The sequence below is a fragment of the Pseudophryne corroboree genome, chromosome 6 (genome assembly GCF_028390025.1).
Source record: "Pseudophryne corroboree isolate aPseCor3 chromosome 6, aPseCor3.hap2, whole genome shotgun sequence".
NCBI classification, from domain to species: Eukaryota; Metazoa; Chordata; class Amphibia; order Anura; family Myobatrachidae; genus Pseudophryne; species Pseudophryne corroboree.
Genome location: NC_086449.1, coordinates 789,503,456 through 789,518,949, shown reverse-complemented (window position 1 = coordinate 789,518,949; position 15,494 = coordinate 789,503,456). Strand labels below are relative to the sequence as shown.

General features: G+C 46.1%; 1 protein-coding gene across 1 annotated transcript in view; it reads right to left on the bottom strand.

Moving 5' to 3' along the window:
• The window catches only part of LOC134933530 (UDP-glucose 6-dehydrogenase-like), an 87,113-nt gene extending 84,991 nt beyond the window's left edge, over nt 1-2,122 (bottom strand). Inside the window, exon 1 of the mRNA XM_063928785.1 lies at nt 2,035-2,122. The gene's annotated coding sequence lies outside the window, so the exon portion shown is untranslated. The remainder of the gene's footprint in view (nt 1-2,034) is intronic.
• Nucleotides 2,123-15,494: the final 13,372 nt, after the last annotated feature.

Below are 15,494 nucleotides of genomic sequence, written 5' to 3'. Positions count from 1 at the left end.
TTCCTATTTTCTAAGCGTTCTGTCTAGATTGCTTAGAAATTAAGCACGGATCACTCCATGTGTACACCCCATAGCGACGGCGATGTGCGGTGCCGTGCGTCGCCATCGCCCAATCAGATCTAGTTAGACCGCCTAGCATGTGCATTAAGAACACTGGTTAGCACAGATCACTCAGTGTCTACAGCGATGTGTGCTGAGCGATCTGTGCTAACCCAGATCGCTTAGCACACAGCACAAGTCGCCCCGTGTGTATGCCCCATAACACATCACACAAGTAACTAAAAGGGACATTTACTAAGCAGTGATAAGAGCAGAGAAGTGAGCCAGTGGAGAAGTTGCCCCATCAACCAATCAGCAGCTCTGTATCATTTTATAGTATGCAAATTATAGATGTTACCTCAGTGCTGATTGGTTTCCATGGGCAACTTCTCCACTGGCTCACTTCTCTGCTCTTATCACTGCTTAGTAAATGTCCCCCTTAAAGTGAATTAGGAAGTTACACCACTAGCAGTGGCTGCACAGCCCCGAATTAGCGCAGCTCACACAAACATATCTTGTTAAACTAATGCAAATTAGTATTAGTATTTTAAATGGTTAATCTGGTTCTATGATTCTAGTGTTATTACTAGCGGTTGAATATTTAGCATTTCCCACAAGAAGGACATTTACTGGCCCCTTCAGTATAAAATAGGGGCAAAAAGATTCTTCTGTAGCACGAGAGACAGGATCCCAGTCTACGTGCAATTCAGCGCACCAAGATGAAGCAGCGAATACCCAGGAACAGAAGGGCGATTATACCTCTCCTGCCTGATGCATGCAAACCATTTATCCCCAAGCCAGTCACTGACAGAGGTAAGGCTGTGAGCCACAAAGACCGGTTTGTAAGTAAATGAAAAAACGGCCACAGCTTTGGTAGTGTGGGAAGGGTACATTGTATGAGAAACAGGAGCACTCCGTCCAAATATAGCAATCATCGCATTTATATATATATATATATATATATATATATATATATATGTACATATATATATATATGTGTATATATATATATATATATATATATATATAGCCTAAACCCTACCCCTAATCTAATAGATATTGGGCACACATGTATACTATACAGCAGGCGTGCGCGTCTTGTGGCTCATCACATGGACCCGGGAATGACAAATCTTGCTAACAGAGTGTGATGGTATTTGTAGTTCCGCCACAGCAAGGAGCCTGTGGTATTGTTTGGTTACGTGTAAATATGACTGAATGTTATCTTAGTATCACATTGATCTATTATAAAACCAATATAACTGTACTGTCAGATGACTGATGACTGTCTGCATTTACTAACATACACCACCACAGGCATTCATTTCCTAATAGGAACACTGTTATAATTACACTGTGGGGGTCATTCCGAGTTGATCGCTCGCTAGCTAGTTTTAGCAGCCGTGCAAACGCTATGCCGCCGCCCACTGGGGAGTGTATTTTAGCTTAGCAGAAGTGTGAACGCTTGTGCAGCCGAGCTCTGCAAAAAAAGGTTTGTGCAGTTTCAGAGCAGCTCTGAACCTACTCAGCGCTTGCAATCACTTCAACCTATTCCTGTCCGGATTTGACGTCATACACCCGCCCAGCGAACGCCCAGCCACGCCTGCTTTTTTTCAGACACGCCTGCGTTTTTGCAAACACTCCCTGAAAACGGTCAATTGACACCCAGAAACGCCCCCTTCCTGTCAATCTTCTTGCAGCCATCAGTGCGACTGAAAACTTCGCTACAACCTGTGCACAACTACAGCGGGCTTTTTATACCAGTACGACGCGCGTGCGCATTGCGGGGCATACGCATGCGCAGAAATGCCAATTTGTAGCCTGATCGCTGCGCTGCGAACAACGTTAGCTAGCGATCAACTCGGAATGACCCCCTGTATGTATTACAATCTTGTGCTGTACTGTGTAAAGGCAGTATAAGACTCTACACAGGAACACATTTCTATAGTCTATGTTCTGTGGTACAGCTGTGATACATTTGAGGGATGTACTGACATCAGAGCCTTTCTTGGGTCCCATGGGTAACAGAATTCCAGGCAAATGCAAAGGGAGGCAGATTTGTTTCTGTGTGGGGACCATGTTGTCATGAGGAAAATTAGTTTTAGATATTTTTTTAATTGTTGAAGAAAAGAAACAAAACTTTATTTATATGTCCAGGCAATGAACAGCACTAATGAAGCAATGGCAGGTATTGGATGGCATGCTGGGACTTGTTGTTCCACAGCAAGTGTTAACCCACAATTTGCCTAGTCAGGGACTTCTTTTCCCAAAATAGGCTGAAAATTAAGACTGTATCATCTTTTGGGGTCACTTCAATTAGGCATGACTGGGTCTATTTACTAAGTCTGGGAGAGAGATAAAGTGGACGGAGCTAAAGTACTCGCTCCTGTCATTTTTGAAACACAGCCTGTAACACGGGCGGTAGGAGCTGACTGGCTGCTACTTTATCTTTCTCTCCAAAGCTTAGTAAATAGACCACTGAGGGGTCTATTCATGAAGCAGTGAAAAGAGTGAAGAAGTGAGCCAGTGGAGAAGTTGCCCATGGCAACCAATCAGCTGCTCTGTATTATTTTATAGTATGAAAATAATAAATGTTACTTCAATGCTGATTGGTTGCCATGGGCAACTTCTCCGCACTTTTCACTGCTTCATGAATAGACCCTTGATCGCACCCGTGATCAAGGGATCTATTTACTAAGTCTTGGGTGGAGATAAAGTCGCTGGAGATAACGTACCAGCCAATCGGCTCCTGTCATTTTTCAAACACAGCCTGTGACATGGCAGTTGGGAGCCAGTTGGCAGGTACTTTATCTCCAGCGACTTCATCTCCATCCGAGGATTAGTAAATAGACCCCCAAGTGCAGCTATATGCCTCGCTTCTTGTACCGCCAGACTCATGGATTTTGTTCGCGGCCTCATAGGGCTGGGTACAAAAATCCACGAGTCCAGGGCAAAATCGGGCAACAAATGTGCCACTGCAACGGGAACTCTCCCACCCCTCCCCCCTCACACTCCTAACTGAACTGACCCCAGAGAGAGAGAGAGATGGCTGACTAGCTGTACACGATGAACATAGGTTACTTCAGATCTGTCTTTAATTCTTCTGTATTACTAAGAATTTACATTTTCCTGAAATGTTCCTGATCTGGGAACTGTCATTTTAATGAATGATTTGACTTTGCAGATATAATGTAAGATACACATGTAAAAGCATTATATATAGCTACATAAGTAAACCAGTCAGTCAGGGGCCCCATTTCCTGTCAGCTGGGGGTATCCCATCCCCACGCTGGTATCTGAGCTTAAGTATTAACCCCCTCACTGCAATGACTTCACATGTACATCCAGAAACACTGGAACCCCAATCTCTTGTCTATGCCATTAGTATCTAGTAAGAACCCTGGCCCATGTAGCCTGCATTCATACAGTCACAGCTTGCATCAGTGTCACATTGCTGTACGTAAATTAATACAGTGTAATAATAATAATTGCAAAACTAAGGCATCTTTCTGTAACCTAGTGGTAGGCACTTTCATATCCCAGTTGTCGCGGCACTACAAGTCTCAGCACGCACGCCAATGTTGCTTACGCTGGAACTACTCCTTATAACATTGGGGGTCATTCCGAGTTGATTGCTCGCTAGCAACTTATTGTAGCGCTGCGATCAAGTTAAAACTCGGCAAAACTGCGCATGCGTATGCACCGCAATGCGCAGGCGCGTCGCACGGGTACAAAGAGGATCGGTGCTGGGTGATGGATTTAACGAAGAATCCATTTGCACAGCCGATCCCAAGGTGATTGACAGAAAGAGGGCGTTTGTGGGTGTCAACTGACCGTTTTCTGGGAGTGTTTGGAAAAACGCAGGCGTGTCTAGGTGTTTGCAGGTCGGGTGTCAATTCCGGGACCGGACAGGCTGAAGTGATCACAGCGGCTGAGTAAGTCCAGAGCTATTACACAAAGGGGGCGACCCGGCACCGGTCTAAAAATAGTTTTTGATTACAGAAAAACCAAATTTGGACAATTTTCAAGTAAAATCTTTAATATAATGTCCAGTTTGGGGGTGCGCCCAGAGCCAGTGACATATGCATAAACAAAAGGGAGAAAGAAGAAGGCTCTTGTGTGGGCGCACTCATTAATGGTAGTTAAATAACTAGAATGAATAACACTAGGTTGATTAGTCAGCAGATAAAACAAAATTTATTTGGAAATATTAAGAATATAATTGCCCCTGGTTGAGGAGATGTGAATGATCCCAGATAAAAATGTTCTGGTCCTGCCTCAGGAAATGAGATGGAGAGGGGTAGAGACACTGCGTATGCACCGCAATGCGCAGGCGCGTCGCACGGGTACAAAGAGGATCGGTGCTGGGTGATGGATTTAACGAAGAATCCATTTGCACAGCCGATCCCAAGGTGATTGACAGAAAGAGGGCGTTTGTGGGTGTCAACTGACCGTTTTCTGGGAGTGTTTGGAAAAACGCAGGCGTGTCTAGGTGTTTGCAGGTCGGGTGTCAATTCCGGGACCGGACAGGCTGAAGTGATCACAGCGGCTGAGTAAGTCCAGAGCTACTCAGAAACTGCACAAAACTATTTGTACCCCTCGGCTGCACAAGCGATCGCACACTTGCAAAGCGAAAATACACTCCCCCATAGGCGGCGACTATCTGATCGCAGCGCTGCAAAAAGTTGCTAGCGAGCGATCAACTCGGAATGACCCCCACTATGCGAGGATGTACTGTATACACACATACATATCTGTCCCACAAGGCAGTATACACTGTATGGCAAACTTGCAAAAAAGTGTTACAGTAACTAATGTGCATTATAATGAAAGCAGGGAAATGACACATAAATATAACCCATAAAAGTAGAGATTTATAATATAGTATGACTATGCTACTAGACGCAACTGGTAGAAAAAGACTTGCCTGAGGTGAGGGTAGACAATCCTTGATGCTGGATGGGAGAGTAGTGGCAATAGTCCTACAGAACTTCTGCTGTGCTGTGCTGTAACCAGATCCTCCCACCTCCTCTGTGGTGTACCTCTCCCGCACACCAATACTGTCCTCCTGGTGACCCTCCCAATACACATCTATACTTATCGGTCAGATTTTGATGCTTATTGAATAAAAGAGGGCTGATTGGAAAGTAATGAGACTGCCTCTGTTTTTCTGTCCCATAAGTAGACGTGGCAGTGCTATGCTGGTTATTGTGAAGTTCATACCTCCATGTGTCTGAACCTTTGGTTGGGCTGCCGTAGTCTTCTTTGTTCGGTCACAGCGAGTGGTAGATCTTTTGGACGTTTCGTCATGGCGGATGAGGTATACGTGTCTGTGAGATTACGTCAGACATCTCCGTCAGACATCGAGACAAAGTAATGCTGGGAATACACTATACAATTATCTGGTGGATCATCTGCCAGATCTGGTTGGTTGGAATGAAAATCTGGTAATGGATGAGAGCAAATGACAATCGACCACTTGCTCCCAAACACTGGAAAACGGGCAAAAACTGTTGTTCAAAATAATTGTTATATCTGTGATTTAACCAATTTGTCTGAACGACAGGTTTGTCTATTTCCCAGTGTTTGGGAGGAAAAGGTTTATTGTAATGTTTGTCTTATTGTGATAAACTCCAAAACCACTTAACCAATTGCAATGAGGTTTTCAGCATACCTCCCAACTGTCCCGATTCCACCGAGACGGTCCCGCTAATCGGACCCTGTCCCACCCGTGGACCACAGTGTCCCGCAGGTGGGTGGGGGGAGGTTGGGAAGGCCTTTGATCACCCACTGCTCTTCTCTGCACGTTCACGTTATCTAATCAGTGCAGGGAGGTGAGCCAGAGGCAGCCCAGCTGCTAGGGGAGCGGAGGGCACGCCCCAAAGCTCCTGTATACAGGGTCGTGGCAATAGACCACGTTCCCTTTCCAGGTCGCACCCGCCTACAGCGTGCGAGGGTCCCGATCCAGGAGAAACAAAAGTTAGGAGGTATGGTTTAAGTATCATCACAATTGGTCGTCGGGGGGCTGTGGGCAGGGCTCCGTGGGGAGGGGTCTCTTGCACTGTTTATTAGTTCATTTTTGTTGAAATTTCACACAGTGCCGTTTCTAATGGCGGGCGAGCCATGCAACCGCACGGGGCGCCCACCGCTGCACTTTTACCCTCTCCCGACTGCTCCCCCTCCTCCCTGTCATAATACTCTGCTCGGGTGCGGAGTTTCATGGAATGACGCATTTGCATCATGACGTCACAACGCAACGCGTCATTTCGCAAAACTCTGCCACCCGAGCAGAGAACTATGACAGGGAGGACAGGGAGGCAACGAGCAAGACACCCAGCCAATGAAACCCCTGGCAACGAGCATGACACTCAGCGCAGGAAACCCCTGGCAATGAGCAGGTAATTTAAAAGTAATTAGAAGCTTTACTGTAGGGCATAATGTATCACGGGCATTGCAGTGTGTGGCATAATATGGTGCGGGACATTACTGTGTGGGGCTTAGTATGGTGGAATTTTGTTTTTCCTGTGGTGGCAGAGGTCTGTTGGTGGAGGGTCAAAAACTGGGGTGTAAGGTAGTCTTTTCCTGTGAGGTCACGCGCATTTTAATGAGGCCACGTTCATTTTAGCAAGACCACGCCCTCGTGCAAATTCGTGTTTTTTTATGTCTAGGGGGGCTTTTTTATGTTAATGAGGGGGGGGGCACATTTATAAATCTCGCACTGGGGGCCAAATTGTCTAGAAACAGCCCTGAATTCACAATGCCTAGGAGAAAATCTTCACTTGGTCTTGACAGTGTCTGTTCATTCCGGCATCACGCAAAATCTTTGGGATGAATTTGGATTTCGTTTTCACTAAAGTATGGCTTAGTCGTCTAGAAAGATACTGAGGTATTTATTATCTCAATGCGAAATCAGGGAGAAGAGCAATAAAGGAAATAACAGACACCTGACACTCGGCATATGCAGTTTGCAGTTTTTTTAAGCCAAAAAAGATTATATATATATATAAATAGAATTTTTTGGGGACAAATATATTTTTAGGGACTGTTTATGATCTATGGAGACAACATTTTTTAATCGGAATTTGCACAGGCTCCTCTAGTCCAAAATAACTATATATTATACAATATATATGTCACAACTGAGGGCCTGAGCTGACGGGAGGCAGCCTCAGTTGTAGGGGCTGAGATGTACCGGAACCTGGGAGGTTGTATCAGACCCCTGGACATGTAAGTAACATGAATAATAACTGCCCGAAGGCGTGACCACGACAACTTGGATAAAAGTCAATGATGTTTATTATGACAACTCCGCAACACAGCAGCAGTAAAAGAAAACGTAAAAGTCAGCAAAGAATAAATACAGTTCCTGGGTACTACAGGATGGCAGGAGCCACAGGGCACTGGTAGTGTGAGATAGTTCTTATGATCTTCTAGATGGAAAGTCCTTACCAGGCCCGACTGTAGCAATGGAGATAACCCAGGATTGTGCCAGCTGGTGTTCCAGGGAAAGCTGGGTTGCTGAAGATAAAACAGCTGCTGTGGATACTGGCTGGAACCAGACTGTTGTTAGCACGGAGTGGATACTGGCTGGAACCAGTTAAATAATAAATGAACTTGGGAGCGATGAAATATGAACTGAAATGTAGAACTTGAGAGCGGAGAAATAATAATACCGGTGGAGAGTGGTAAAGTGTAGAAAGGACACCGGCCCTTTAAGGGAAGCTGTACTCTGCTGGAAGCTGAGCTGGAAGCAGGTAATGTTGTAGCTGGAAACAGATGAATCCACAATGGATTGGAGAGTCAGGCTACACCGCAGGTGGAATGCTGGTGCGGGTCTCTATGGTGGAAGTCTTGAGACAGGAGCTGGAACCTGGAAGACAATCACAGGAGAGAGACAAACAGGAACTAGGTTTGACAACCAAAGCACTGACGCCTTCCTTGCTCAGGCACAGTGTATTTATACCTGCAGCAAGGAAGGGATTGGCTAGGCAATTATGCAGATTATCAATACTGAGAACAGATTGGTGGAAATGATCATCTGACAGAATCCAAGATGGCTGCGCCCATGCAGACACTTGGAGGGAAGTTTGGTTTGTAATCCATGTGGTAATGAAAACAGTAATGGCGGCGCCGGCCACCGGAGACAGGAGGCGCCAGGCTGACAGATGCACATCCAACCACGCGGACACAGCGGAGGCCGCGGCTGACGTAATCGCCACTCAGACACTCTGCATGCAGAAGTTCAGGGACGGCGGCGGAGGCCGCGGGAGACGCCATGCCAGGTGTAATATGGCGTTTACTGTGACAGCGTCCCAGAGTGACAGGAGAGGATACAGGAATGTACACATCAGGATAACAGATGGGATCCGGTCCTGGAGCGCTGAGCCAGCCTTAGGAGGCATCTGATGGGTAAGAAATGGCGTCCAGATACCCGGATCGTGACAGCACCCCCCCCTTTAGGAGTGGCCCCAGGACACTTCTTTGGCTTTTGAGGAAACTTGGAATGGAATCTCCGGACCAAGGCAGGAGCATGGACATCAGAAGCATTGGTCCATGAACGTTCCTCAGGACCATAACCCTTCCAGTCAATAAGATATTGTAGTTGACCGTAACGGTGACGTGAGTCCAGGATCTTGGCCACTTCATACTCAACGCCTCGTTGAGTTTGGACTTTCGGAGTTGGAGGAAGTGAGGAATGAAACCGATTCAAGATCAGCGGTTTCAACAGGGAAACATGGAATGTCCTGGGTATTTTTAAGAAGGGAGGCAACTGGAGTCTGTAAGCAACAGGATTGATGACTTGTTCAATCTTGAAAGGACCGATATAGCGAGGTGCAAACTTCATACTGGGAACTCTTAACCTCAAATTCTTCGTGGATAACCATACCCGATCACCCACCTTGAGAGCAGGAACTGCTCGACGCTTCTTATCCGCAAACTTCTTGTACCTGAACGATGCCTTGAGCAGAGCTGATCGTACGCTCTTCCAGATATTGGCAAACTGATGCAAGGTGATATCCACTGCGGGAACAGAAGTTGCTGGAAGCGGTTGGAACTCAGGGACTTTAGGGTGGAATCCAAAGTTAGTGAAGAATGGTGTTGAAGCAGATGAAGAATGATACTGGTTGTTATGACAGAACTCGGCCCAGGGAAGTAATTGAACCCAGTCATCTTGAGAGGAGGACACATAGATGCGGAGGAAGGCCTCCAAGTCCTGATTCACCCTCTCGGTTTGACCATTGGTCTGAGGATGGTAAGCCGTGGAAAACTTTAGCTTGACTTGGAGGACTTGACATAAACTTCGCCAGAATTTGGCTGTGAATTGAACTCCTCGATCTGAGATAATTTCTTCAGGAAGACTGTGGAGTCGGAAGATCTCTTGTATGAATACTTGAGCCAACTTGGAAGCTGACGGAAGACCGGTGAGAGGAATGAAGTGTGCCATCTTGGTGAACCGGTCAACTACCACCCAGATGGTATTGAACTTGTTGCACATGGGTAAGTCTGTAATGAAATCCATCGACAAGTGGGTCCATGGTCGACGGGGAATGGATAGTGGAACCAGTTGCCCCGCAGGCGACTGGCGGGATACTTTATGTTGGGCACACTTTGGGCAAGATGCAATAAACACCAAGACGTCCTTTTTCAGAGTTGGCCACCAATAGGACCTAGAGATAAACTCCAGGGTTTTTTGGATACCTGTATGTCCGGCAAAACGGGAAGCATGGGCCCAATGCATGAGCTTCTTCCTTAGCATCGGCTTCACAAAACTTTTCCCTGATGGGGGCGTAGAGTCCATCCCTACCGTGGAGAATGCCAACGGATTTATAATAGGATGCTTGTCTGAAGACTCTGACTCATTTTCTTGCTCCCATGAGCGGGAAAGGGCATCGGCCTTGCGATTCTGAGAGCCCGGACAGAACTGGAGTTTAAAGTCGAACCTGGAAAAGAAAAGTGCCCATCTGGCCTGACGAGGGTTGAGACATTGTGCGCCCTTCAGGTATAAAAGGTTCTTGTGGTCTGTAAGTATGGTGATTGAATGAGAAGCTCCCTCCAACAGATACCTCCACTCTTCTAGAGCGAGCTTGATGGCTAGCAACTCCTGGTCGCCAATGGCATAGTTGCGCTCAGCTGGGGAGAACTTCCGGGAGAAGAAACTGCAAGGGTGTAAATGGCCATCTTTAGCCCTCTGAGATAACACCGCTCCTACTCCAACGGAGGAGGCATCCACCTCTAAGATGAAAGGAGAGTCGATGTCAGGCTGTTTCAGAACAGGCGCAGAGATGAACCTTTGTTTTAAAAGATGAAATGCTTGCATGGCTTCTTCAGACCACTTGGACGGGTTAGCACCCTTCTTAGTGAAAGCAGTAATAGGCGCCACAATGGTGGAAAAGTCTCGTATAAACTTTCGGTAATAGTTGGCGAACCCTAAGAACCTCTGGACCCCTTTGAGGGTTAAGGGTACCGGCCAATTTTGGATTGCTTGTAGTTTCTCAGGATCCATCTCTAGTCCGGAACCGGACACAATGTACCCTAGAAACGGAATGGACTTGACTTCAAAGACGCATTTTTCTAATTTGCAATAGAGATGATTGACACGGAGACGGGACAGAACCTCTTTAACCCAAAAACGATGTTCCTCTAAATCGTTGGCAAAAATGAGGATATCGTCTAGATAGACCACGACATGACGGTATAGAATGTCTCTGAAGATCTCATTGACAAAATGCTGGAAGACAGCTGGAGCATTGCTCAATCCGAAGGGCATGACGAGGTACTCATAATGTCCGTCACGGGTGTTAAAGGCGGTCTTCCACTCGTCACCCTCACGGATCCGGATGAGATTGTATGCACCTCGCAAGTCCAGCTTTGTAAAGATGGTAGCTCCGCTAACTCTGTCAAAGAGCTCAGTAATCAGGGGTAAAGGATAACGGTTCTTGATGGTAATGTCGTTCAAACCTCTGTAGTCGATGCACGGCCGCAGACCACCATCTTTCTTTTTTACAAAAAAGAAGCCTGCGCCGGCTGGAGAAGAAGAAGGTCGAATGAACCCCTTTGCTAGGTTCTCTTTAATATATTCCTCCATAGAATGCGTCTCAGGCAGAGACAACGGATAAGTTCGGCCTCGAGGTGGAACCTTCCCTGGAACGAGATCAATCGGACAGTCCCATTCTCTATGAGGAGGAAGGATATCAGCAGAAGCTTTACTGAACACATCCGTGAAATCTTGATATGGAGGAGGTGGAACATCAGACGACCTGGGGGAGGAAGAACAGACAGGCAATACTTTAAACAAACATGTCTCAGCACAGGAGGAACCCCATGCCAGGATTTGCGTAGTCGTCCAATCAATTGTAGGATTGTGAAGACGGAGCCATGGAAGGCCCAGGACCACAGGATGTGTGGCTCTTGGAATCACTAAAAAAGAAATAAGTTCGGAATGAAGAACTCCCACTCTCAGACGAACTGGTAGAGTCCTTAAAGAAATAACTGCATCAAAAATTTTGCTGCCATCCACGGCAGTTAAAGAAATGGACGAAGGAAGTCTCTCGGTGGGTAGGGACCACTGTTTAACATAGGCTTCGGTAATAAAGTTCCCAGCTGCTCCGGAATCAAGGAGGGCAATGACGTTCCGATAACGTTGAGCAACTTGAAGCGAGACTGGGAGATTACAATCTTGAGGAGATGGAGAGGAGATCATTACTCCTAGCCGGCCCTCTCCTTGGCGAGCTAGGATTTGGAGTTTCCCGGACGTTTGGGACAGGCATTAATGGTGTGAGACGGAGCTGCACAATAGAGACAGAGAAACTCGGAGAGACGTCTTCGGCGCTCAGCAGGAGTTAAACGGGAACGGCCAAGTTGCATGGGCTCATCTTTAGATGGTGACAGTTGACGAGGAGGAGGAGCAGAAGATTTTGGAGCAGATGATCTTCCACGCTCAGTTGCTCTCTCTCTGAAACGTAAATCAACTTTCGTGCAGAGTGAGATTAGCTCATCTAACTTAGAAGGTAAGTCTCTGGTAGCTAACTCATCTTTAATACGCTCAGATAAGCCATGCCAGAATGCAGCATACAGGGCCTCGTCGTTCCATGCCAGTTCGGATGCCAGGATCTGGAACTGTATCAGATATTGTCCTACAGTACGTGACCCCTGGCGTAAACGGAGAATCTCGGATGAAGCTGAGGTTACCCGGCCTGGCTCGTCGAAGATGCGCTTGAATGTTGACACGAAGGCAGTGTAGGAAGATAGCAGGGTGTCGGACCTCTCCCATAACGGTGATGCCCAATCAAGGGCTGAGCCACTGAGAAGAGAAATAATGTAGGCAATTTTTGTACGGTCACTGGGAAAATTGCCAGGTTGTAGCTCAAACTGAATCTCACACTGGTTGAGAAATCCCCTGCAGAATCTTGGAGATCCGTCAAATTTTGCTGGCGTTGGAAGATGAAGACGTGGAGCAGAAATGGGTAAGGTGGGTGGGGTTATAGCTGGAGTCACTGTGGTTGACGCACCAGACGCGCCTGATCCACGGAGAGTTGTCTGAATCCCATCCAGCCGAGTAGAGAGATCCTGGAGACAGCGGATGATGTGGCCCTGTGCAGCCTCCTGATGTTCTAGTCGGGCTGCCAGTTCTTGCATCGGCCTGGCCGCTTGATCCTGGTCTCCGGCTGGATTCATTAGGTCAGTGCTTACTGTCACAACTGAGGGCCTGAGCTGACGGGAGGCAGCCTCAGTTGTAGGGGCTGAGATGTACCGGAACCTGGGAGGTTGTATCAGACCCCTGTACATGTAAGTAACATGAATAATAACTGCCCGAAGGCGTGACCACGACAACTTGGATAAAAGTCAATGATGTTTATTATGACAACTCCGCAACACAGCAGCAGTAAAAGAAAACGTAAAAGTCAGCAAAGAATAAATACAGTTCCTGGGTACTACAGGATGGCAGGAGCCACAGGGCACTGGTAGTGTGAGATAGTTCTTATGATCTTCTAGATGGAAAGTCCTTACCAGGCCCGACTGTAGCAATGGAGATAACCCAGGATTGTGCCAGCTGGTGTTCCAGGGAAAGCTGGGTTGCTGAAGATAAAACAGCTGCTGTGGATACTGGCTGGAACCAGACTGTTGTTAGCACGCAGTGGATACTGGCTGGAACCAGTTAAATAATAAATGAACTTGGGAGCGATGAAATATGAACTGAAATGTAGAACTTGAGAGCGGAGAAATAATAATACCGGTGGAGAGTGGTAAAGTGTAGAAAGGACACCGGCCCTTTAAGGGAAGCTGTACTCTGCTGGAAGCTGAGCTGGAAGCAGGTAATGTTGTAGCTGGAAACAGATGAATCCACAATGGATTGGAGAGTCAGGCTACACCGCAGGTGGAATGCTGGTGCGGGTCTCTATGGTGGAAGTCTTGAGACAGGAGCTGGAACCTGGAAGACAATCACAGGAGAGAGACAAACAGGAACTAGGTTTGACAACCAAAGCACTGACGCCTTCCTTGCTCAGGCACAGTGTATTTATACCTGCAGCAAGGAAGGGATTGGCTAGGCAATTATGCAGATTATCAATACTGAGAACAGATTGGTGGAAATGATCAGCTGACAGAATCCAAGATGGCTGCGCCCATGCAGACACTTGGAGGGAAGTTTGGTTTGTAATCCATGTGGTAATGAAAACAGTAATGGCGGCGCCGGCCACCGGAGACAGGAGGCGCCAGGCTGACAGATGCACATCCAACCACGCGGACACAGCGGAGGCCGCGGCTGACGTAATCGCCACTCAGACACTCTGCATGCAGAAGTTCAGGGACGGCGGCGGAGGCCGCGGGAGACGCCATGCCAGGTGTAATATGGCGTTTACTGTGACAGGAGAGGATACAGGAATGTACACATCAGGATAACAGATGGGATCCGGTCCTGGAGCGCTGAGCCAGCCTTAGGAGGCATCTGATGGGTAAGAAATGGCGTCCAGATACCCGGATCGTGACAATATACATATATTGCACACCCCGAATGCAGTTATATATGTGTGTGTAAGATTTATTTAGCAGGAAAATCATATATTAATCACTAATCAGGCAGCTTATCTTGACTGATGAAGTTGCAGTTTACATGTCAATCCAGTAGTTGGCGCACCAAGACAAATACCACATATCATAGAGTCCATGGTAATGTTACTTGCAAACTTTCATTGTTACTGTAGGTTAAGTTGCAACGGATTTGGGATCTGTTTGAATACAGTGAACTTAGGGTGAGTTGTACTAAGCAGTGATAAAAGTGGGAAGTGAGCCAGTGGAGAAGTTACGTCAATGCTCATTGGTTGCTGTGGGCAACTTCTCCACTGGCTCACTTCTCCACTTTTTTTTTTTTTTATTCAACAATTTTATTTGCTTTTTCAAACGAGCAACAAATACAACATGCCATTGTACATCAAAACATCCAGATAATATTTTACAAACATAAACATTTGTTCAGCAATAAAGAAATATTAAAAACAAATAAAAATAAATGTGGTGCAGACTCAGTCTAATATAATAAAATATTTGGTGTATGAATAATTATAAAACAATTATTTATCAGAAAACTTTAAATATATTGGTTACGTGTATGAATTTATCAATAAAGTATATTACAGATTTGACTTGCATCTGCATATTATTGCTCACTTCTCTCCTTTTATCACTGCTTAGTACATCTCCCCCTTGAACTGTACTGTGTGATTGATTACCCCTTGAATTGGATTTTGTAGTTTAGATAAAAAACAAACTGTAGATTATTGCTTACCAGTATACTGTTGCTCAGGGCTGCAGGCGCAAATCTCAGGACCAGCTGCTTCTCCAATGGGCAGCTTTGCGTGGCTTGTTTACGAGTTAGTAGCCCCAAGCATCTTTGTATGTTAATCTCTGAAGGAAAAACTACAAATATTGTTTACAAAGAAATTTTGTGATTAATGTCTACAATATAAAATATACATCACAATATTAAATGCCACTACTGTTTTTGTAAAATTAGTTCCACTGAGCAATAACAGACATCCACACAAGAAAAACCTGCAGGAAAATGCTAGTATATACAGTACTGTGCAAAAGTTTTAGGCAGGTGTGGAAAAAATGCTTTCAAAAACAGAAGTATGAATAGTTTATTTTTATCAATTATCAAAATGCAAAGTGACTGAACAGAAGAGAAATGTAAATCAAATGAATATTTGGTGTGACCAGCCTCTGCCTTCAAAACTGCATCAATTCTTCTAGGTACTCAGTTTTTGAAGGAACTCGGCAGGGAGGTTGTTCCAAACATCTTGGAGAACTAACCACGTCTTCTGTGGATGTACGCTTGCTCAAATCTTTCTGTCTCTTCATGTAATACCAGACAGACTCCATGATGTTGAGACCAGGGCTCTGTGAGGGCCATAGCATCACTTCCAGGACTCCTTGTTCTTCTTTACCCTAAAGATAGT